This window comes from Crinia signifera, chromosome 4 (genome assembly GCF_055691185.1).
Source record: "Crinia signifera chromosome 4, ASM5569118v1, whole genome shotgun sequence".
Lineage (NCBI taxonomy): Eukaryota > Metazoa > Chordata > Amphibia > Anura > Myobatrachidae > Crinia > Crinia signifera.
In genome coordinates this window covers 60,910,783-60,935,435 of record NC_139220.1, presented here as the reverse complement: position 1 = coordinate 60,935,435, position 24,653 = coordinate 60,910,783, and the positions used below count along the sequence as shown (strand labels likewise).

Below are 24,653 nucleotides of genomic sequence, written 5' to 3'. Positions count from 1 at the left end.
CTCTGCCTTCCTCATGTCTTCTCCTGGCTTGGATTTCCTCTGAGTAAAAACAAGCAACATGTCAGCAAAACACACAAAATGTAATGGATCAAGACAGTATATTAATAAAGCCACTTAGGGCATTGGACTCACTTCTTTTAATAATTCCACGAATTTTCTTGAGCTTGGCCTGCTCCTTGTGCTTCAGGTCCGACCACCGTTTTTGTAGCTGGTATTTGGACCTTCTTTTCCCAAACTTCTCCTTTATCTCCTTGCATACACGCTGCATAATAATTTTTTTTCTATAATTTGTCTTGGGGTATGTTTTTCTCGAACAATCGTAGTCCCTTCTATCCAGCATTTTGACCATCAGTTCCACCTCTGCAGATGACATGGCGGATGCGCGCGTCACTTTTTTCTCCTTGTTGTCCTGTCTCTCAGCGATTTCTTTATCTGTTGTTATCAGTGCTGAATTGGAAAACAAAGGTGCTGTACTGGCCTCCCCCATATGCGGTGGCGCCAGACCCTCCGACATGGCTCCTCGATGTCCCGTGTCTGTGTGACGCGAAGCACGTGAGTGGGGCGGAGATTCCTGCGCTCATCCAATCACTGTGTTTCAAGCCACGTTCAGCACGAAAGAATATTCCGTCGTTGCTGTTCGAGTGATCGGAGCTGCGCTGCGAATTTTCCGGACTATTTATCGACATTTCTTTCGGTGAGTATTAAAACAAAATGTGTAGTTTTCTATGACAGGGACTTCAATCTGTGGGCCATGGGTATGCTGGGGCTTGTAGTGACCGTGTATCCTATGTCCCACAGAGTTTCAACTCCTGTACTATAGCTACAGTATATCTAGTGGCCCACAGACTGAACACCTGTACATTAAATGGTTTATGATGTGCTTTGTGTATCAAGAAAATAATATGCCTTTTTATTTTATTTTTTGGAACAGAAATTCAACCATGGCAGAAAAAAATGTCGAATTTATGAAGGACTTCATTGAGGCCTACAGGGATCAGAATTGTCTCTGGAATACCAAATCCAAAGACCATTCGAATCGGCAGAAGAGGCTATCTGCTCTGGAGGAGCTGGTGAGGGTGAGCCAGACCTACTACCCCACAGCAAATGTAGAGTGGGTCCGGACTCGGATCGCTAATATGAGGACCGTATTTAAAAAGGAACTAAATAAGGTGGAGTCCTCAAAGCGGTCTGGGGCAGGGGCAGACCAAGTCTATGTGCCCAGGCTGTGGTACTACGACCTGCTGGCCTTCACGGTGGACCAGGAGCTGCCCAGGGATTCGGTCAGCAACACTACAAGGAACCAGCCTGCCCCCTCCACCTCCGCGTGCAACCAAGAGCTTTCTGATGACACCATTTGCGGCACAGTAAGTAGACGTATTTTATTTAATTTTTTTTTTTTAAACCAGATAAATATAACAGCAAGTACAGTATAAAAATTGTGAACATGTAAAATGAAAAGGGGGGGTATCGCCCCCTGCAACTGACCTCTCTGTTGGGCACAACAGAGAGGTCAGTTGCAGGGGGCGATACCCCCCCTTTTGGTTATACATCGTCAATTTGACCTTCTCTGTGGCCCTAATTCTGGTTCTTCTCAGTGGTGGAGGTATACTGTTATCCGCCTGAGAACACAGTGATCAATATTCAGACATCGCAAGTGCATTTACCACATTTTTTGTATTTGGAACTTTTGGTTGGCATTGGTAATCCCTGGTATCTACACTGTTGTAGTCTTTCTGGCACGGATTATTGTAATATTTTTTTGTTGTCTAAAATTAACGAAATAATATCATTCTGCCAATCCACAGCGCCAACACCAATAAAATACTGCATGTATTCATCCCTGGTTAATTTAGCACGCATAGATGCATTTCTGGTATATAAATTAGTATTTGGTATGTCTGGTATCTAAATAATTAGTTTCCAGAGATGCCAGTCATAACGCCTCTTCAACTAGCTCACTTTCATCCATGGCAGCAACATGGTGGTGTGTGGGCTGCGTTCTTCTGCGTAGATATAAAAATATATGGAAGTCTTAACAATCGATAGTGATACATCATTGTCATCTTGTTTTGTTACAGCCATCGCTATTTGCCGAGGAGGAATCTTCTGCATCGCTGGAGGTGGCATCACAGCTGCCTTCACCGGCCCTCTGCTCCACCCCCACACCAACCGCCACGACCAGCGCTGAACCGCAAACAAGCGCTCAACCTCCAGCAGAAGCGCCATCAAGAAGAGGGCGCAAAAGGCCGAGGCAGACTCCAGATGCTGCGGACGTGGCAACCACCAAGATCCTGGAGTCTGCCAACAGATTGATGACCATGGAGGAGGATGATGCGGACCGGGTGGGGAGTGTATTGGCAGACAATTTGAGAAAATTAGACCCGGCTACAAGGGTGGAGGTAGAGCGCATATTTTATGAGACGCTGTACCGGGCCCGTGTGGGGACTCTGTCCCGGCACACACGGCTCACCGATGAGACCCCTCTGCCTAGGGTTGAATTTCAACCCATCAGCCCAGCTCCTATACCCCAACAAGCGGTATTTCACCCGCTGCAATATCCCCAGTACCAACATTTCCAGCCACCAACTGGGCAAAGGCAGCACCAACCGGCAACGTCGGCTAATACAATCCCACCAGGTCCACCTGGTGGCCCCTTCCAGAGTTTAGTGGAAAGTCCATCTCCCTCCCAACCACCGATGGATACAGGGGATTATGGGGTGGGACAAGTTTACCACCAGATGTAAATATTTTATATAGTTGATTTAATTGCATTATTGTTTTAATAATATAGTTTAAATATTTTTATGTTTAAGTATTTCTTTATTATTTATTTCCTTGTTATTTATGTTATATTTGTTATAAGTTTATAAGTTAATAATTTATATAAAAATTAAAAATTCTCTAATCTAGTTGGTGTCCGTGTGAAAATATCATTTACCATGATATATCATTACTACTTGCTAGTACATAAACACCAGTACTGGGTACAGTCTGCACTCCAGGTGTCGTGGCATTGTGCCCTCCAGGAATGCCTGGCACCTGAGTCTTACCACTCACTTGCCGTGATTCGGTCAGTAATCTGGCCCAAGACCAGGCTATCGCCTCCACCTCCTCCTCCTTGCTGCAAGAAGACGCGGAGGACAATTTGTGCGGGACTGTGAGTATACAAATTTTATTGGCAAAATATTGATTTGTACACACCAAAAAACAATATATTTACAATGACAAAAAGGTACATTTTTAAGCAATCATGTCATTCTGCCACTCCACAGCCCCAACACCATTGAAATAATTCAAGTACTCGTCTCTTGACAACTTTGCTTGCGTTGATGCATTTCTGGTGTTTAAATTAGTTGCCAAAGCTGTCAGACCAATAGGCTCGTCAACAACTTGGCTCTCGTCCACTGTAGCCCCCAGTTGTTGTGTGTGCACCGCTTTTCTGCGCATGTAGTTGTGCAGCACACAACAGGCCAGCACCACTTTGTCAATCTTATCTAGGCGCAGATTGATGGGACTGTGAAAAATTCTGAATTTATTACTCAGAATCCCAAACGCATTTTCAACCACTCGCCTGGCACGTGACAGGCGATAGTTAAAAATGCGTCGTTCCCTGTTCAGTGCCCTTTGTGGGTAGGGTTTAAGGACATTAGGGTGCAATGCAAAGGCCTCATCCGCCACAAAAACAAAGTTCAAACCGTGCTCATTTTCAGTCCGCTCTGGCAGATTCAGTTCATTTTTTTTTCAGTTGGTCGTGGAAAAAGGTATTCTCCAGGGCTCCTCCATCTGAAACTCTACCATTTTTCCCAATGTCCACAAATACAAACTCGTATCGGGCATTAGCGATGGCCATTAGAACAATGCTGAAGAACCCCTTATAATTATAATAAAAAGATCCACTCTTTGCAGGGGGCATGATCCTGACGTGTTTGCCATCGATAGCTCCACCACAATTAGGGAAATTCCAAAGATCACGGAAATCACGTGCAATATATTGCCACTCCTCCTTGGTCGATGGAAACTGCAATATAAAAGTATATGCGTATTAATAATCTGTTGGGTTGATTTTAGACCCATCAGCCCTCCCCCATTGCAGCCTCAAAGCTATTACCCGCCTTATCAAAATGACCCCCCACCCACTGGTGTAAAAGATTAAATCAACAGGTATTGTAAAGATATACATATAGGGTACAGGTATGTGCACAGCTATACATATGGGGGACATGTATGTAATTTCCATATTTACCTTCATGTATTTGTCCTGTAGAACTTGGACGATGGCATCACAGGTGTCTGGTATTATCAACCCCAGCGCTTGAGATGATATTGCGGTGGTGAATCTCAGGTCGGCAAGGGTCCTGCCTGTTGCCAGGTAACGCAGCGTTGCCACCAGTCTCTGCTCTGCAGAAATAGGCCTCCTGAAATAGGTGTCCTCACTCTCTATTAAAGGGGTAACCAGTGTCAGCAGCTCCATGAAGGTAGCGTCATCCATACGGAGATAATTCCTGAAATCATCAGGATTGTTCTCCCGTATCTCCTGTAGCAATGGCATGTGGGAGAAGGTGTCTCTCCTCAGAAGCCAGTCTCTGGTCCAGCAGCTCCGATTCTTGGTCCTTTTTCTTTTTTTAATAGCCCGCAATCTAATGGCCATAGCAGCCAAAATGCACGCACGAGCCTTCCTTCTCCTCAAGCTCATAATTAAAAAGGCCCAAATGCACCGATAGACGAACGAACGTACGTACGTATATCCAGTACAGCTAGCAATGATCTGAATAGTCACGGCTCTATTCACTGTACTACACGAACGATTCTTTGTTCCGTGATCACGCCTCGTTTTGGTATGCTCTTTTAATCCAGCCCATTATGATAATGTTGTGTACATTTTTATCGTGTGAATAGCCAGAACGGGAGAGTGTGTACGGTGGTACAATCTTTTTCTTGCGATTGTTTGGACGGGAGTACATCGGACGTCGCAAGTAAAATTGTACATATGTGTACGCGCAGATCGGTCGTATGTTTCGGACGGCCGAACGTGTATTCAGTCGATCGAACGGTCGCAAGAAAAATGAAATTGTACATATGTGTACCCAGCTTAAGACATCTATTCTATTCAGTATTGATATTTGCAGGAGTGGTAGATATATAAAAAAAAACAAATGGAGTTCCAGTCCTTGTCACATAAAATTGCAATATTTAACCAATCCCAGTCAGCCAACGGTGTGTCACGATCCGAGCTGTCAGACAGACTTTCTTACCAGCTAAGTGCCTCCGCAGGTTCAGCTTGCGGTCCAGACGTCATCTCTGCCGGCGTCCTGTCTCCCAGTGACAGTCCCCAGTGCACGGCAATCCACCTGTCCGCCGCCATTGCTCCCAGTATCCAGCATGGTGTGCACAAACACACTTTCCCGCCATAGCAGACATGGGGGCTGCCATGTTCTTCCCAGTCACATGTCTGCACTGTCCAATCCCGTTGGTTCTGATCTCCCTGTCATACCTGCCCGGCCAATCCTGGCCACCCAGTGGGTATAAGTATGCAGGGAGCTCTCAGAACCATTGCTAGTGCTTCAGTTGTCTCCAGTGTATGGTCAGCTGTCCTTGTCTCCGTGCAAGTGTATTTCTCTGCTGGTGTTGTCTTCCATGCTGCAGTGTGTTCCAGGTTGTTCCATCTCCTGTGAAGTCCAGGTTATTGTGATCCTGCCTCTCAGCCCAGCGACCAAGCCTAGCTCCGGGACTCTGGTCCTTCCGATGCTCCAGCATCATCCACCATCGATGTTTCATCGCTAGTCCGATATTCCGGATCTCCTGCTTCCGTCCGTCATTCCGGACCCACAGTCATCTCCCGTCCGTCATTCCGGACCCACAGTCATCTTCCATATCCGATACCCGGATCCGATGTTCCCACATCATCATCGATAGTCCGATATTCCGGATTTCCAAGCCAAGCTTCCGTCCGTCATTTCGGACCCACAGTCAAGCTCAAGTCTTCCGTCCGTCATTCCGGACCCACAGTCTCCACATCCGATGTTCCACCATCGATCCCACATATCATCACATCTGTAAAGTATTGCAATCTGCATGAACTCTGTCATTTATCCTGCATGCTTTACTGTCTGTTATACTACAACCATCTGCAAATAAACTCCGGTTGTATTTTATCTCTGACTGCTTATTGGCTCTGGGTGCACTGTCGCGCACTCCATGCGCAAGGGTCCTCTCCAACCTCCCCGGTTGAGGTACCGGTCCAGGTCCCCACCAGAGGTCTCAGTCTCGTCGACTGAGTCCCCTGGTGTGACAGTAAGCACTAGCCAAATGGATCCAGCCGCAAACCAAGCATCATCATCCAGCCCTGTACAGCAACTGGCTGTTCGCTTGGATCAGCAAGAGGCTGCGCAGAGCCAAGTGATTCATTGTCTGCAAGATCTGTCTTCCCGGCTGGATAAGCTACAGACCACTTTCAGTGGCCCTGAGCCTGTCAGAGAACTTCCAAGTCCCGTTCATCCTCCTGTAATGGCTGCTGCACCTCGCCTTCATCTGTCTATCCCCACCAAGTATGATGGGAACGCAGCTTTCTGGCATGGCCTATCCGATCATATTAAGGATGAACTCACTACCAGAGACTTACCCTCAGGTCTAAGTGACCTTATTTCATTGTGTATCAAAGTAGACCTACGCTTCCGAGAAAGGGCTGTAGAATGTCACAAGAGCGCTCCAGTTAAAGTGCCAACTCCTCCGCCTTCTTTACCCACTGCTCCTGCGGTCCATTCCAAAGAAGAACCAATGGAGATAAACCGTTTCCGTTTGTCTCCAGGAGAACATCGACGTCGATGGTTGGCACAGCTCTGCCTGTATTGTGCCGATCCTGCACATCAAATTTCTGCATGCCCAAAGCGTCAAGGAGAACTCCTCCTCCTAGCCCGTCAAGGAGAGGGTAGGCTAGGAGTAATTAAGTCCTCTCCATCAGCAACTGATTGTGTCCTTCCAGTTTCCCTACAAGTTGGTCAGCATTTCAAGACTGTCTCCGCACTTCTTGATTCCGGTGCCGCTGGCAACCTTGTTACTGCAGAACTGGTCCGCAAGTGGGGGTTACCCACTGAAAGTCTTTCCAAGACTGTCTTCCTTACTGCTGTGGATGGCAGTAGGATTCCTGATGCGACAGTCTCCCGCAGAACTTTGCCACTTACAGTAAAAGTGGGAGTCCTGCACACTGAACTTTTGTCCTTCCTGGTTTTACCCCGAGCCACTCATGCTCTGGTTCTGGGTTTACCCTGGCTCCGTCTTCACAATCCTCGTCTTGATTGGAAGACATCGAAAATCCTTTCCTGGGATCCTTCCTGCTCCGGTACCTGTCTCCAAAAGGTACTCCCAGCTCGTCATTCTTCAGCCAATGCAGCAGACCTACCGCCTCTTCCCTACCAAGAGTACTCAGATGTATTCAGCAAGTCTGGCGCTGATGTCCTACCTCCTCACAGACCGTGGGATTGCCCTATCGAACTTATCCCAGGCAAAGAACCACCCAGAGGTAGAACCTATCCTCTCTCTCTTCCAGAGACTCAAGCCATGACCAATTACATCAAGGAAAATCTGGCAAAGGGATTCATCCGTCCTTCGACTTCTCCTGCTGGCGCAGGATTCTTCTTCGTCAAGAAGAAGGATGGAGGCCTACGTCCCTGCATTGATTATCGCGGCCTCAATGACATTACAGTAAAGAACCGATATCCGTTGCCCCTCATCACCGAGCTGTTTGACCGTGTCAGCGGTGCAACCATCTTTACGAAACTCGATCTGAGGGGTGCATACAATCTCATCCGCATACGAGAGGGCGACGAGTGGAAGACGGCGTTTAATACCAGAGACGGCCACTATGAGTACCTCGTCATGCCCTTTGGGCTCAGCAATGCTCCAGCCGTGTTCCAGCACTACGTCAATGAGATTTTTCGGGACATTCTGTATCGTCATGTAGTTGTATATCTCGATGACATTTTAATCTACGCCAATAACATCACTGAACATCGTTATTAGGTCAAAGAGTTTCTGTCCCGGCTGCGAGCTAATCATCTCTACTGTAAACTGGAGAAGTGTGTCTTCGAGGTGAAGTCTATACCCTTCCTAGGGTACATTGTCTCCGGTTCTGGTCTTCAAATGGATCCAGGAAAACTGCAGGCCATCCAAGATTGGCCAATTCCCTCTTCGCTGAAAGGTATTCAACGTTTCCTGGGTTTTGCCAATTATTACAGAAAATTCATTCGTAACTTCTCTTCTATTGTGGCTCCCATCACTGCCTTGACTAAAAAGGGGTCTAATCCAGCGAAGTGGCCGGCAGAAGCCATCGAAGCCTTCCATCTGTTGAAACAGAGGTTCACTTCCGCTCCTGTTTTAAGACAACCTGATACCACCTTGCCCTTTATTCTCGAGGTTGATGCCTCCTCCGTGGGTGTTGGGGCAGTCCTCTCGCAGAAAGCGCCCGATGGTCGTCTTCATCCCTGTGGGTTCTACTCCCGTAAGTTCCTGCCTGCAGAGCGTAACTATGCCATCGGTGACCAAGAGCTCCTCGCCATCAAGTTGGCATTAGAAGAATGGAGATATCTTCTAGAGGGCGCTGTTCATGAGATCACAATTATCACAGACCACAAGAATCTTCTGTATCTCAAGTCTGCGCAATGTTTAAATCCCCGTCAAGCCAGATGGACACTTTTCTTTTCCAGGTTCCGTTTCAAGCTGTCGTTCTGTCCAGGGACACAAAACCGAAAAGCTGATGCCCTTTCCCGCTCATGGGAGCAAGAAAGTGATTCTCCACACATCAACACTTTATTATTGATCCAGTGGCATTCTCCGCAACGAGAGTTTCAAATCTCACGCCCCCTACAGGGAAAAGATATGTAAAGCCAGCTCTAAGAAAGAAGTTGCTCTGTTGGGCGCATTCTTCAAAATTCGCTGGCCATGCAGGCATTCATAAAACTTACGAGTTTATCACCAGGTCCTACTGGTGGCCGTCCCTCAAACAGGATGTACAGGACTTTGTCTCCTCTTGTGCTAAATGTGCTCAGCACAAGACCAGTCGTCAGTCTCCTCCTGGGCAATTGATGCCACTGTCAGTGCCACATCGTCCTTGGACGCATATCTCTATGGACTTTGTAACTGATCTTCCAGAATCTGACAAGTTCACCACCATCTGGGTGATTGTTGATCGGTTCACCAAGATGGCTCACTTCGTTCCCCTCACCGGTCTTCCGTCAGCTTCCAAGCTGTCCCAGCTCTTCATCAAAGAGATATTCAAGCTTCATGGGCTGCCTCTTGAAATCATCTCCGATAGAGGAGTCCAATTCGTAGCCAAGTTCTGGCGAAGCCTGTGCTCCCTGCTTCAAATCAAGTTAAAGTTTTCCACAGCCTACCACCCTCAAACCAATGGCCAAACGGAGAGGGTGAATCAGGACCTTGAAGAATTTCTCCGCACATATGTCTCTTCTTCCCAAGATGACTGGGCTCAACTCCTTCCATGGGCAGAGTTCTGCCATAATAACCAATATCATTCTTCATCAAATGTCACTCCTTTCCTTGCCAATTATGGGTTTCATCCTCGAGTTCCTGACTTCACTCTGCAACCTGCGTCCTCTGTTCCAGCGGTCGACACGACCATCCGGCAATTCGTCAAATCCTGGAAGCTCATTCGTTCTTCACTTCTGAAGGCTTCAAGCAGGTACAAAAAATTTGCCGACAGGAAATGCAGAGCTGTGCCAGCCCTCCGTCCAGGAGATCGTGTCTGGTTGTCAACTAAGAATCTTCGATTAAGAGTGCCATCGATGAAGTTCGCTCCCCGATATATTGGTCCTTTCCCAGTTGAGCGAGTCGTCAATCCAGTATCTTACAAGCTCAAGTTGCCGCCCTATTTGAAAGTGCCAGCTACATTCCACATTTCGCTGCTCAAGCCGCTGGTTCTGAATCGCTTTCATTCCAAGCTCCCCAAGGCTCCTAAGGTTTGCACCCAGCGTGGAACAGAATATGAGGTCAGTAAAATCTTGGACTCTCGCATCCGATATGGTCGTCTGCAATATCTGATCGATTGGAAGGGCTACGGCCCCGAAGAGCGATCATGGACCAATGCCATCGATGTCCATGCTCCCAGACTCATCCGGGCGTTCCACTCTAAGTTTCCCCGCAAGCCTAAAAGGTGTCCTGGGGCCACCCTTAAAGGGGGGGTGCTGTCACGATCCGAGCTGTCAGACAGACTTTCTTACCGGCTAAGTGCCTCCGCAGGTTCAGCTTGCGGTCCAGACGTCATCTCTGCCGGCGTCCTGTCTCCCAGTGACAGTCCCCAGTGCACGGCAATCCACCTGTCCGCCGCCATTGCTCCCAGTATCCAGCATGGTGTGCACAAACACACTTTCCCGCCATAGCAGACATGGGGGCTGCCATGTTCTTCCCAGTCACATGTCTGCACTGTCTAATCACGTTGGTTCTGATCTCCCTGTCATACCTGCCCGGCCAATCCTGGCCACCCAGTGGGTATAAGTATGCAGGGAGCTCTCAGAACCATTGCTAGTGCTTCAGTTGTCTCCAGTGTATGGTCAGCTGTCCTTGTCTCCGTGCAAGTGTATTTCTCTGCTGGTGTTGTCTTCCATGCTGCAGTGTGTTCCAGGTTGTTCCATCTCCTGTGAAGTCCAGGTTATTCCACCGCCTGTGATCCTGCCTCTCAGCCCAGCGACCAAGCCTAGCTCCGGGACTCTGGTCCTTCCGATGCTCCAGCATCATCCACCATCGATGTTTCATCGCTAGTCCGATATTCCGGATCTCCTGCTTCCGTCCGTCATTCCGGACCCACAGTCATCTCCCATCCGTCATTCCGGACCCACAGTCATCTTCCATATCCGATACCCGGATCCGATGTTCCCACATCATCATCGATAGTCCGATATTCCGGATTTCCAAGCCAAGCTTCCGTCCGTCATTCCGGACCCACAGTCAAGCTCAAGTCTTCCGTCCGTCATTCCGGACCCACAGTCTCCACATCCGATGTTCCACCATCGATCCCACATATCATCACATCTGTAAAGTATTGCAATCTGCATGAACTCTGTCATTTATCCTGCATGCTTTACTGTCTGTTATACTACAACCATCTGCAAATAAACTCCGGTTGTATTTTATCTCTGACTGCTTATTGGCTCTGGGTGCACTGTCGCGCACTCCATGCGCAAGGGTCCTCTCCAACCTCACCGGTCCAGGTCCCCACCAGAGGTCTCAGTCTTGTCGACTGAGCCCCCCTGGTGTGACATATATATTTAATAGACTTATATCGACATGATCTATGCTACAGTCTAGAAACACATATCTACCCCCAGGGTCCACCTTAACTGTTCTACTTTCAAAAACCACAGATTTCTTTACTAGAATTGAGATTCCTCTAGACATCTTTGAAGTCATCTGTTTTCCTATTTGTCTCCTTATTGACCTGTGCTGTACATGACATACAAAACATATACACACAACACATCCCCCCTCCCCCCTCCCCCACCCTGCACTACCTGAATCCCTAGGGATACCTGATTCCCCCCTTAGCCAACCTATTTCTTAACCTCCTATTATTTCCTTAGGAGCGATTAGTTAATGGCCACTATATGCGTGGCTGGCTCTCCTATATCTTGTTTACAATTTATTCCTATTACCTTATGCCCCCCCTCCCCCACGTGCTTAGAGAAGAAGAAAAAAAATATATGTATATATATCCGTCATGTTCCCAACTTTGCTAGAACAGAAAGAGAAGACAATATTCTTAGCATAATATTATATCATGACTCCAATCTTGCTAACGGATAGCTAGCTGTCTCCTGCCTGGGTAGGAACCATCCAGCCAGTGTCGTGCGGTTAGGTCAGTCACTGGTGAGGCTCTGATTGATACCCTGATATTATCTAGACTTCATATGAGGAGACCTTGTTTCAGTCTTTGAAGGAATAAGGATGGATATATATATATATATATATATATATATATATATATCCATCCTTATTCCTTCATTAGGTTCAGTGCTGCCAGGACTGGTCTGCTGAAAGATCCTCTGTGCCACTATCCCAGAGGGACATAATGTGTGGGGTGTTCTGAAGGCCATGCACCTAAACTAGTCTGACACCGTGATGAAAGGTGTATAGATAGTATACATGCCGAGTGGAGGAAGACTGCGGAGTCCTATAGAAGCAGTGGCGTAAGTTTATAAGAGATGCCCGGAGGCAAAAGTGTGATGTTGCCCCACTTCTATCACCCCCCCCCCCCCAAAAAAAAAAAACTGCTTTCTTAAGACTATTGGCTAGCTATCCTATAATGCAGACACACCCACAGGGGCACATGCACACACACACACACACACACACACACATACACACACAGCCACACACATATACACACACAGCCACACACATATGCACACAGCCACACACATATACACACAGCCACATACATAGAGCCACATGTATACACACTGCCACATACATCACATGTATACACAGACAGTAGCTACAGTGCATATGCACATAAACCCACAATTATACACTGCCACAAACACATGTATACACACAGCTACATATGCACATACACCCACATGTATACACACAGCAACATACAACCACACACACATATGTATACACACAACCACACACACAGCTACATATGCACATACACCCACATGTATACACATAGCAACATACAACCACACACACATATGTATACACACAACCACACACACATGTATATACACACACACACATATGTGTATACACACAGCCACACACACCTCTGTAAACACACAGCCATATATGCACACATAGCAACAAATGCACATAAACATAGCCCTATATAGATACACACACACACTACACATAAATAGTTTAACAAACACTATAAAAGAGGCATACCTTCCATAGCATGAACCAGGAGATCGTGGGGGGTGAAGAGCTGGACGGGCTGCCGGGCTGTCAGCAGGAGACAGGGGCTCTGTATGTACAGGAAGTCCCGTCTCCTCCTCACACTGAGCTCCTGGAGCAACGCTGCTAATCACTGCAGGCAGCGCTGCTCCCATACAATATTAGCTGGCACGCAGGGGCTGAATGGAGTTCAGAGGCAATGGATGTCAGGCTGGGTGTCCCGGCGGCAAATGACTCTGAGACTTCCGCCACTGTTTAGAAGCCTGTACCTGAGCTCACAGAAGCCAGATCTCCCCCTGGTCTGGGGCATCGTTCCTCAGCCTTTCAGGAGCAGCAGCCAGTTACCGCACATGATGTGCTGCCCCGAGCTGCTAGCACACAGGAGGAGGAACGCGACCATCCCAGCCCCTGCTTTTTATGGAGACAGGGATGTGTTGCCGAGTCCCGCTCCCGCCACCGCATATGCCCGCTCCCGCCGCCGCTGCCCGCTTCTATCGCTGCTGATTCCTGACATCGCCCGCTATCACCTCCTCCAGTGCCCGACAATACAGGTAATACCTTCTGGGGAGGGGAGGGGATGTCTGGTGCCCCGGGTGGTCCCGCTGCTGAAGGCACTGATCACGGCAGAGAGGGCTGGCTCTGAGAGCAGATACAGGCTGTCAGTGTATGACAGCCTGTATCTTCTGTCCTATCACATCTGTCTCAGTGACAGCCCTGTCACTGATGCAGATGTATAGGTGCCGCTTCCCCGTTGTTTTCTTATGGGCTTTTCAGCCTCTTTTTGTGCATGTCCCTAAGCTCTGCCCCCCGCTGCTGACAATTTTCAATTGCCTCCCAGCCTCCCCACAGTGTCCAACCACATGAATTATTAAAAAAAAAATACAAATAAGATACTTATTGCACAGTATATGTGTTTAAAATATCTTTGTATTTTTTTTTAAATCATTTATGACAGGTGAGGCACTGCCTCCCCTGACTGCACGTCCCTGCATCCAGCCAACTGGCAGCATCCCCCAGGGAGAAGAAAAATTTAGTCTCCCCGTTCACTTCAATCATCAATTTAGAGGGATATAACATTGAGTACTTTAAATCCAATTCTCTGAGCCTTGCTTTTACATCTCAATATTTCCTTCTCTCTTTCAGTATCTCTTTTGGAGGCTCCTTTATTTAAAAAATAATCTTTTCCCTGGTAATTAAGCTGTGTACACACGGGGGCGATATATTGCTGAGCAATATATTTCTCAGTGTCTTCTTTTCATCAGCGACCAGAGATAAAATGTGCTGCGCACGCCTATGTGGGTCGCCCATATTTTGGAACCAGCACTGGGCTCCAACAGCCCATGGTGTCATGCCACAGCTGGGGACACTTTTTACATAATGTCCCCCGGCCGTACCATGTGCACCGTGGCTGGATGGGTACCTGGGGGAGTTGAGACTCCCAATAAAGGGGTCCTCACCAGGCTTCACCTGTCCAGGGCTGAAGCCCGGGGCTGTCTTCGGTGTCCCAAGATGGTGGAGGCATTGCTTTTTACAATTAAACTACAAGTCCCAGCACCAAAAAAAGTTCCTCCTTTCCTCAAAATTCCCAGCACCTTTTACATTTCACTGCTAATCTGTTAGTGTTGAATTGATTACATTATAAATTTTAAAGGACACCCAATGTCCAAACTCATTGGCGTGGAATATGAACTTTCCAAAATTCGAGATTTCGAATGAAAAAAAGCACACATTAAGCTCGTTAGAGCATGTTATACATCTCATTTCTCGCTCAGGAGATGACAGGTCACATTATTACGCTTGAAGAAAATATAAAGGATAGCAAGATAAGACGGAGATGAAAAAAAGCACACATTGAGCTCGTTAAGAGCATATTATATATGTTGGCCGTCACTATGGAGATGACATGGGTCATATTATTAATAAGTTTGGAAGAAAGTATAAAGGATAGTGAGATGAGACAGAGATGAAGAAAAAAGCACATAATGGGCTGGTTAGAGCACGTGATTCATGTCAGTCCTTCTTCTTTATAAGGTAAACACTGTTCATGTTGTCTCTTGTTATCACCTACGCACCTTGACAAAGGGGGACCACCCCCGAAACGTTGGTCGTTTTTTGCTGTGAATATAGCAAGACCCCAGAGTACCTTTTATTTATTCCATACACTCTCTCTCTCTCTCTAGTATATATATATATATATATATATATATATATATATATATATATATATATATATACTATTAACCGACATTCCAACATCCACACAATGGGAAGGTTTATTCAAACAGTGGCGTACAGACATACCCTCACTAACTTCGCCAAATTTCTTAAGTCATCACTATGAGGCTACCATGAAAATTCTCCATTCCACGTACTTACAGGAAGTCCACTATCGTACCATCCAAAGGGCATATATATCACCTGCCCGATATGCCCATTTTAACATTGAAAATTCAGGTTCCTGTCCCAAATGCAAATGCATTTCAGCTTCCTACATGCATTGCTTTTGGGAATGCGGTAATATAAAAAAGTTTTGGAACAAACTCATTATGTATAATAACTCCACTTTTACTCTAACTATGTGACCCAACCCAATTGAATGCATGTTGGTAGACTTCTGACAGGTCCTACCCCCAAACACCTCATTCCTATACTGACAATTATAGTCACAGTAGCTCGCAAACTTATAGTATCACATTGGTTGGAAAAATCATCCCCCTCTATCATGGAATTGAAGAGGAGATTGTTGCAATTATTGTATTTTGAAAGGAAAACGGCTACCATTTACATTGAGAAAGGTGTACTTACTTTTGATTAAAAATGGGACCTCTTCATTGAAAACCTGGAAACTTCCTTGCGTACAAAAATATTTAAAATTTTTGATAATAACGAATGGTTTATTCAAGGAGAACTGTTAACTGAGGTAAGTGGACAGTCTGCCTAACATCTTTACTTTCTGTAAAACACCTGAGATTGTGTATAGGTCAAGTCATGCTGAGTTCACCAGATAGTCGTACCCCACCCCTCCTTTCCTTCCCAAACCCTCCCTTTGGCCCTTATTCTGGTTGGTGCGGTAATATCCGCGTGCGTTCGTGCCGCCGATGTTTTGTGTCTGCGCATGTGCAGAGGCGTCTCTGCGCATGTGCAAGCGGGGTGTACGGCCAAATCCCGCATGAAATGTGAACACATCGAACAGGGGGTGGAGAGGGGCGTGAAGGGCTATTTGGGCTCATTACCATATGCATACGCCCCGCGTTTCATGGGCGTTCCCATGCAAACGCTGGGCGTATGTATGGTAATGCAGTCGTGACGCACGTGTAGGGGGCGGACATATGACATCGCCGGATGTCAGCTGCCCGCCCAGATCCCTGCTTTTGCACGGAAAAATGTCCGTGTGGTCTGAGGTTGCGGGAGCTGGTGGACCACTCGGTCCTGCATTCGATGGTCTACGACCATCGAATGATGGGGGAGGTTCCCTGAGATGGAGGAGGCGTATTCCATGAAAAATACACGTGCGGTCCGTTCGGCCAGCTTCTTAACGCGTACGGACGGAGTTGGCGATCCGTATGGAAGGCGGGGTAAATGCAGATTTTTAAATAAATTGGTTCCTGGATTTAAAAAAAAAACAAAAAAAAACTATATACTGATCCTACCTCGCAGATAGCAAGTAATGGCTTCCTCTCAACTCCCTTTCCAATACAGAGGGGTATGAGTCAGGGGCGCCCCCTGTTTCTACTCCTCTTTACAATCACTATAGAGCCTCTAACCATTGCACTTCGTAATTCACAGACTTTCACTGGTGCTCAGATAGGGCACACTGAACTTAAATTTGCACCATTTGCAAACATCATCATCTTATTTATTTATTTATTACTTGTTTCCTAGCATGGCGCTTAGATTTCCTATGTATGGCACCGTAGGGAAATCGCATTGCATCGCATCGCATGGGCCATTATAGCGGCATGTGATGCGATTTTTATTTTACTTTTAAGCTATTTTTTTCTATGCCCATTGTACCCCACTATATCGCATGGCATCGCATCGCATGTCCCGCAAAATCGCATGTGATTTTATAGGGTGTGCGATGCCATGACATTAGGTATACAATAATATGATTGTATGTTCCAAAAATAGGTTTAACACCCCCCCCCCCCCCCACTATCCACGCCACCCCGAAGCGTTGCGAGCGGTGGCGGAACACGTCCTCTGACTTTTTCATTACCCCACTATCCACATCGGTGTGGAGCTGATTTTATATAGTGTGGCGAGTGCAGCGAGCCACCGAGCCCGAAGCGTGGAGAGCGCAGCGAGCCCCGCAAAGGGACGCAGATTACTTTACATGTATTCCACGGCCACTCGCCAGGCTTTGGGCACGGTGGCTCGCTACGCTCGCCACACTATATACCTGCCATAATGGATATAATAAACTCCTTCAGAGCCAGATCAGGGTATAAGATGAATGTTGACAAATCTGAAATTTTACTGATCAACCTGCCCTCCAACTATGCCTTATGGCATCCTGCCATGGCCCAATTTAACCTTCAATCTACACACATAAAAAGGAAATTATTAGCTAAACGCAAATACCACTAGGTGGCGCTGCTTACCACAAAGACTAAATAAAACAATATAAAACTTATTTAACCCCTTACCGACGCAGCCTGTTTTTGCCTTCCTGACAGAGGCCTTTTTTTTCAAATCTGACATGTATCACTTAAGTGGGGATAACTTTTTTTTGCTTTTACTTATCCCAGTGATTTTGAGATTGTTTTCTCGTGACACATTATACTTTAAGTTAGTGGTAAATTTTGGTCGATACAGTTTTTTTTTGTGAAAAATACCAAAATGTCGTAAAAAAATGGAACATTTTGCAATTTGCAAAATGTTAAATTTTCTGCTTGTGAGACAAATAATCATACCACTCAAAATAGTTCATAACTAACAAAGATCATATGTCTACTTTATGTTTTAATCATTATTTAAAACTCCTTTTATTTTTTTTGGACACTAGGGGGCAGCAGAGTCAAAATTATACACCTAACACAGTAAACGCTGCTTTTGGCTGTTCACGTTTGAACAGCCAATCGCAGCGATCGCTTGGGGGGGGGCATCGGTGCCCCCCCTGGGCAATGAGGGAAGATGTCTGCTGTCAGGGACAGCAGACATCGTCCCTCTGTCACCGCGTCTATAGACGCGGTGACAATTTGAACTCATGACGTACATTTATGCCATGTGTCGGGAAGTACATCCCGACCATGACGTAAATGTACGTCAAATGTCGGGAAGGGGTTAATGAAAAAGCATAAATTCATATACAAACAAGAAAATAAACAGGGCTCTAAAAATAAAGAGAAAGGAAAAGAAAAGGAAGCAGTTTTTGTCACTCAATACAATACACAAGCTATGAAAATTAAAAAGATAAGAAAAAGAAAAATCTACACCTTCTTAAACTGGATGAGGTCATAAAAACGGAAGTTGGGATTAGGGACACGATAGTGTTTAGGAAATCAAGAAATTTGAAGAACAAGCTCGCCCCCAGCTTAAAAAAAAAATCCAGATAAACGGGTACAAAAACGAACTTGGTTACCGGAAAAGCCAAAAGGTTATCACATTTGTGGTGAAGATAAATGTATGTCATGTAAATATACTATTAAGAAAAGCATTGATTTTACATCACAAGTATCAGGAGAGATCTTCCCAATAAAATAATTCATTAACTGTAAAACAGAGTACATTATATATTTGTTAAGTTGTAAATGTGGCCTACAATATGTAGGCCGTACAGTTAGAAATTTATACATCAGGTATATGGAGAATAAACGGAATATCCATAAAATGGTACTGACCAATAGTCTATATAAACATATGGCGAAATGCCAAAAAGGAGATATAAGAGGCATGACCATGATTGGAATAGAACAAATAAAAAACACCCCTAGGGGGGAGACAGATATGCACAACTATGTAGAAGAGTGGCGTTCTAGATTTGTAGATTGAGAACACTAGCCCCCCAGGGTCTAAATGAAACCATTGAGATGAATAGTATATAGGATGATTCATCTGGAGTGTGTAGTAGAATTAGATTGTATGCTAGTCATGTTCCTATATATAGTCTGGGACTTGAGCCTTGGTCAGAGTTTTTTGGGGTGGGTTGAGAATTATTGTGGATCAACATTTGTTGATCCACAATAATCAATATTTGTGGTCCATTTGTGGTCCACTATGTGGGTCCTCTGTTAGTGGGTTACTACTAGTGGGTAATAGAAAAAGGAAATTATAGAAATAAAATATTAGATGTCAAGTGGGGGTATTATATCGCTATTAATAAAAATAAAAATATCTAGGTATCTCTTCTTGGTAAAAATTTTATATTTAGATATATATCTGTTAATGTCTAAGGTTGAAATGGATTTTATATATTTTTTCATCTACTTTTTTAATATATATATTTTAATATTTTTGGATACGAGTTCTATGATAATGATATATGAAAAATGCATAGATATATATATATATATATATATATATATATATATATATATCAAATGTTGTAAACTACGTATATGATGATGATTTGAATACACCATCGATTTATATTATGTGTGTTGTAAGTTAAAAATAGGTTGTTTGTCTGGCAAGATAACTGGGTAAAATAATTGTATTGGTGTGAGGCTAACAAAAAGGGAATTACGAGGTGTTTTATTGAAATAATAAGTAGGCAAATATATATACCGGGGCTGAAAACAAGGCTTGGAATATGAATCAAAAAGAGGCTTGACTATATAAAGGAAAAAGAAAAATGGCGCAGTATAAATCCGATTGGCCAACGAATACGAGTCGTGGATGTGAAAATAAAGAGGGCTGCCGTAATCTATAAATAACAGAAATGTGAGAACGAGGCTTGAGATGCAAATGTGGAAGTTTGTGGATAAAAAATCCCCACGAACGGACACTGCATAAAAGCAGAGCCCGACGCTATGAGATATTCAGCTGAGGAAGCCGCCGAATAAAGCTATAGGCGGAGAAACGCATATTGGAGCCTGATTTGCCCGGTATTACAACCCGTGGAGATTGCAGAATCGGCTGCTATAAATACCCCATGCCTGGGGTTTCTTCTCTATAAGTCAGCAAGGATATAAAACATTTGGACACTAATACCTGTTTCCGGTCCCGTTTTTGAAGGGTTGACCATACCTACAAAATGACTTTTCTTTCCATCTGCTCAGATAAAGGGAATGTGTCCTACATCTAAATATCCAAAGACTAAAAGGAGCCCTGCAGTGCAATACAAATGGGACTGGTAACTATCGCCTAAATGCCTCTGATATCAATTGAACATTAATAACTGCCTAAGAGCCTCAGTGTATATATATAACACTATACCCAGCCTCACCATATATATATATATATATATATATATATATATATATATATATATATATATATATATATGTGTTAAATGTTGTATGTCTTGTATGTCAGTTTGTAATAGTGCATTGTGTATGTGAATTGTATATGAATTGATGCTTTTTTATTAAATAAGTGATATCACATTTATATTGTTTTATTTAGTCTTTGTGGTAAGCAGTGTCACCTAGTGGTATTTGCATTTAGCTAATACTATCCTCTTTTGTACTAAAAAACAGAGGTACACAACTCTGATAGGAGGCTTCAGCTTACCCAAAGGGGAAAGAACCTTCCACCAGTGTTATACCAGCGCTCCTGTGTGACCCTAGGGTCACTAGGTTCACCTACACACATAAAATACTGTACTTAGGTATCTTAATACCTAGAGACCCTCATCGAATATACAAAACTAACTTTATACCTCTAACTGACAAAATCACCTCTCATGGTGATTCTCACCATGGCCTCACCTCTCAGTTAGACTCACTACGTAGAGCTGTAGTTTTTTCCCTAAAATTTTCTGTCTACAATTGATTGATTGATCCCTGTATACTCCCTAAATCAGATTATCTATTATTAAATAAATGTATGTCACGATTGTGGAATGGGAAAAAACCCAGAATGACTACACTAAGACTGATACCACCACAATTAGATGGAGGCTTACACATTCCCAATTTCCACTTATATGCATGGTCCATACAGTTTAGATACATAATAGATTGATTCCAAGATAAATCGACCTTCACAGAAAGCTTCCTAGACAAAGATATTTTCTCTCCCTTCTGCCCTGGAGCACTGCTTCACACGTCTATTGGCTTCATCTCTTTACACATATTAAATAATGTCCTACTTCAAAGTACCTATAATCCATGGATACAGATCAATAAAAAACTATTAGAAATCCAAACATCAAACCATTTATTCCCTTATGGGGTAATCCATCATTCCTATCTTCCTTGTCGAATCAAACTTTACTAGGATAGAGAAAAAAGGGATTAGATTTGGCTACCATAATATTTGACCCTGGAGGAACCATACTCAGCTTCTCGAAATTGAAAACAAAATACGACCTTCCCAATTCTACATGTACTTGCAAGCTAGACATTATGTTACCCCACTGATACAACCCATCACCTCACCAACAGACCCTGATCCTTTCTTACCTATTTTCATGTTGACGCATACACAAATGTTCAAGACGGGCTTTGTTTATGATATTTTACTTTCCTCAGCATCCACATCTTCCTCTTTAAGTTTGATAAAGGCCTGGGCTCTAAACATTCCAGAAATTTCACACCCAGCTTATCTATTTAAACACTTTATTTACAAGATGAAATATCTCCAATCAGCTTATTTGCAAGAGGTACTTTTTAAGACCATGCATAGGTTATATATAGCTCCTGCCCAAAGTAAACATGTCACCAGTAGCAACAGGAGAATGTCCGAAATGTGGGATGACTAATGCCAAGGTCTTCCACTGTATGTGGTCTTGTGGCAAAATAAGGAAATTCTGGTGTAAAATAATGGAATTTCTCAATGAACTATTTAATTCTAAATATCCTCTTGACATGCTTATGCATAAATTTCAGGAATTGGACCCATCCCTCATCTCACCTTGGTGATATACAAGGTCACGTGCCCCATGGCAACAGACCTTGTCCCGGGTCCCCACCTAACCCTGCCCGTCTCCCTGAAGCGGAGACGGGCAGGGACCCGCATCGCCACTGTCGAGAGGCTGGGACGCGCATGCATGTGAGACGCACGTGCGTCCCATTCTATATCGCCGGCACTCGCCAGAGGACGGGATCTGGCGGGTGCCGAGCAAAGAAGAAGGGCGCTCCAACTGTACCTTTTCTCATCTTGGTTTGCACTCTGGCTAAAAAGTTGATCTTAATACATTGGACTACTTGAACAACCCCAACTTTAAATGAACTTAAGGATCGGCTACTTCAACTTCACCTGTTTGTTGCACGTACTCTATCAATTTCTACTAATGTTTCAATAGACAGGTTACTTCAGAAATGGAGTATATTCATTGACTTATTACCTTCATCACGATGCTCACAATTACTCAAACAATTAAATATAGAGTAATAACTATGTCTACATACACCCCATGACTACAAATTTCTAAATATCATGCTATAGTATAATACCATTTTCTTAATATTGTAAAGTATGTGACATAGCTAAGAAAGTTTAACTGTTGTATCCTCACCCTCTTCACTTATACCAGCAACGTTTTCAATCCCACGTAGAAATATGACACCGGTCAAAGGATCTATTATGGTTATTTTATTTTATTCGAGGTGTGGTTCTAGGAATTACACAACAAAAAAAGCCTACTATATATTTTTTCCCTCCCCTCCTCTCCCCTTATCATACTACAGAGCAGGACTGCTGGTGGGAGCAGGGGGGCTGGGGACGCTGCGGGGGACACAGGCGGCATAGAGCCGGGCAGAGGGAGCCGGGAGCTGTCAGTGCTAGAAAAAAAAGCCTATACAATGAATGGGCAGCCTGTGATTGGCTAAGCGCTCTCTCAGCCAATTGCTGACTGGCTGAGAGAGCACTCAGCCAATCACAGGCTGCCCATTCATTTTATGGGCTTTTTTTTTTATTCAGTGCTGACAGCTCCCGGCTCCCCCTGCCCGGCTCTATGCCGTCTGTGTCCCCCGCAGCGTCCCCAGCCCCCCCTGCTCCCTCCACCGCCGCGCCGCCCCACTAGGTCCCAAGTCGGGTGGTCGGACGTGCAGGAGGTCTGACCACCCGACGCAGATCCGATGCGCACGGGACCGCACATCGGATCTGAGGGGACATCAAAACTAGCCGATTTTGGTCCGATTTCGGCCAAATCCGACTGATCTGGCCGAAATCTGACCAAAATCGGCTAGTGTATGGGGGCCTTTAGATCCAAGTTAGCTCAGTCCAGAGCTCATTATATATACATCTGTTGAACTTTGATAAGTATACATTCTGTTTATTTGTCTAGTTGATTAAGATGTGTTAGCTATCAAGATTTGTGGTGGATGTTAGACTTTTATACACATAAGCCTGGCTGGGCTTATGCTCATTATCTTTCTCAGTACCACCCAATTTGAAAACTAATAAAAAAATATTGAAATCAAACAAAGGCCCTATCGCATACCCAAAGTGAAGCGGGCAGCAGTAAAGCAAGAGGTAGAAGAGATGTTACACCTAGAGGTTACAGAATAATTCACCAGTGAGTGGAATAATCCAATTAATACCTAAAGTTTCCGGTGCTTTAAGGTTCTGCAATGACTTACGTAAACTAAATCAAGTGTCCCAGTTTGATGCTTACCCTATGCCCCGGGTTGATGAATTGGTAGAAAATTTAGCCAATAGTCAGTATCTCACTACACTTGATTTGACAAAAGGTTATTGGAAGATTCCATTAACAGAAGCTCCTAAAGCAAAAACAGCCTTCTCTACCCCAGAGGGCTTATTCCAGTATAAAGTACTCCCATTTGGTTTACATGGTGCCCCAGCAACCTTCCAGAGAGCTATGAATAAGTTGCTGCGGTCCCACAGTTAATATGCAACTGCATATTTAGATGACATTGTTATTTTCAGCTCTGACTGAGAGTCACACCTACCAAAGGTAGAAGCTGTGTTACAGTCTCTACGGACACATGGATTTACTGCCAACCCAGAAAAATGTGACATTGGTATGATTGAGGCCAAGTATTTGGGGTACATTGTGGGCAGCTTAAACCTCAGCCTAGTAAGGTAGAAGCAGTTTTCATCTGGTCTAAACTTAAATGTGAGTCAAAACTTAGGACATTTCTCGGTCTGGTAGGATATTATCGCAGATTTCATGTGAGATTTCGCTGCTAGAGAGGATCAACTAACCAAATGTCTGAAGAAGCAAGCACCTGACAGATGCCTTGCAGCCATTTGCGTGTGAGGTGAGGTATCATCCAGGGAAACAGCACCTCAATGCTGATGCCTTGTCCAGGAGGTGTGTTGGTCCTGTGCATCCAAGCAACCCTATGGTGAAGCTAGGGGAAGAGGAAGACGGCTAGATGGGTGACCTCTGGAAGCTGGTGGAGGGCTGTGTACCCAGGCTGATGACACAAGTAGGGGTGGGAGAGGCTGAGAGCTCATCTGGAAATTGTGTAGATTCACCAGGGAGGTTGAAGCTAAGGGGGGAAGAGTGTGGCAGAGTCAGCATTCCCCCACAGGAAAGTAGCGCGGAGGATCCAGACCAGGTTTTGTTAGCAGTAGCAGAGTCCCAGGCGTAATCAGCAGCACCTGGGATGTCCTGATTTAAGGCTTCCCATGGCATTGTCTGCTTGCTCTCAATGGTGGACTATCTACCC

General features: G+C 44.9%; 1 protein-coding gene across 1 annotated transcript in view; it reads right to left on the bottom strand.

Moving 5' to 3' along the window:
• Positions 1-24,653, bottom strand: part of FOXRED2 (FAD dependent oxidoreductase domain containing 2) — a 232,279-nt gene that overhangs the window by 6,697 nt on the left and 200,929 nt on the right. The window lies entirely within an intron of this gene.